Source organism: Hipposideros armiger, unplaced genomic scaffold, assembly GCF_001890085.2.
Source record: "Hipposideros armiger isolate ML-2016 unplaced genomic scaffold, ASM189008v1 scaffold_124, whole genome shotgun sequence".
Classification (NCBI taxonomy): Eukaryota; Metazoa; Chordata; class Mammalia; order Chiroptera; family Hipposideridae; genus Hipposideros; species Hipposideros armiger.
In genome coordinates this window covers 1,509,030-1,510,383 of record NW_017731474.1, presented here as the reverse complement: position 1 = coordinate 1,510,383, position 1,354 = coordinate 1,509,030, and positions in this window count along the sequence as shown.

Sequence of the window (1,354 nt, the reverse complement as noted above, 5' to 3'; positions counted from 1 at the left end):
AAGTCTAATACTGGATCTGTGTTCTCTCATTAATTCAACATATATTTGTGCACTTACTATATGCAAATTACTGTGTTGTTCTAGGATTCACACTTTTCTTTCATAACTTTTATCTTTCATTCCTTTGCAGTGCACATTAAGGGGATCCCTCAATTAAATTTTCCACTTCATGAATGTAAGCTTCAGCTAAATCCATTCTGCTATCAAAGTCCATCTTCTCAGTGTTTTATTTTCATAATCATATTTTTAATTTCCAGAACTCTATTTCTGTTTTGTAGTATCTTATTCTTTATTGACAAAATATCCTTATGCATCACTGAAGATCTTAATTGTATTAATTTTTAAATTTCTTCTCTTTCTTCTAGTAATTACTTTCTTGAACAGGTTAATTAATGTTTTAATTTGGTGTCTCTTTTTATGTTACTGGCTTTCTTCAAATTTGATGAATCTTGGCTGTCCATATTCATAGACGAGGGCCTAAGACTAAAGTTTGAAGTGCTTTTCCTTAGCCAAATGAGAATTCTGGTTCACTTTCAATGAACACAGATTCTGATTACAGGCATCTCTATTGATTACAAAAGGAGTGACAGGTCACCACAGCCAGAGAGTGAGTGTGGGTAGCTTGAGTTTCTCCTTGTAGTCATTTTGAATAATGCCCTTTTTCTCCCAGTGTTTCCTGTGTCAGAACTCCCACTTCTGAGAGCTGCTTTTTTAGCCTTAGCCTGGTGGCAAACTCCAAAATTAGGCACTTCAAAGGTAAGTGGAAAGGCTTAGCTGTTCCACTCTTTAATTAACTGATCCTTCAGTAATCTGCTTTTTATCTTCTAAAAATTGCATTGTTCATTTCCTGGTTTTCCAACTTTGCTATTATTTTTGTTTTAATATTTCTCCAGTCATTTCAGTGGGATTCTGGAAGAGTAAAAGAATGTGTTCAGTCATCCATGTTAAATCATAAGCATGTAGGTTATAATCAGAATCTTCTTAAAAATTAATCATCTCTTATCTTGCTGTTTCTCTGAAAATCAAGTGTGACTTTCTTGAGATTAGGGACTATTCTATAAATATCCATTTAAAATAAGATTGACTAATTACTGGATATAGTAGTGGAATGGCATATAATAGTAGATTTTCACCACTAGTAATTATGGGTAGATTTAGGGTAAGATGACAAGCTCTTTGCTATAGTATCACATCTGATGCTGTTAAAAACAAAACAACAGGGCCGGCCAAGTGGCGCGATGGTTAAGAACTGGCTTGGGATGCCAGAGGGCCCCAGTTAGGATCCCACATATGAGGGCCAGTGACACTGCCCTCCACAGCTAAGATGCTGAACAACAGCTCAACCTGGAGCTGG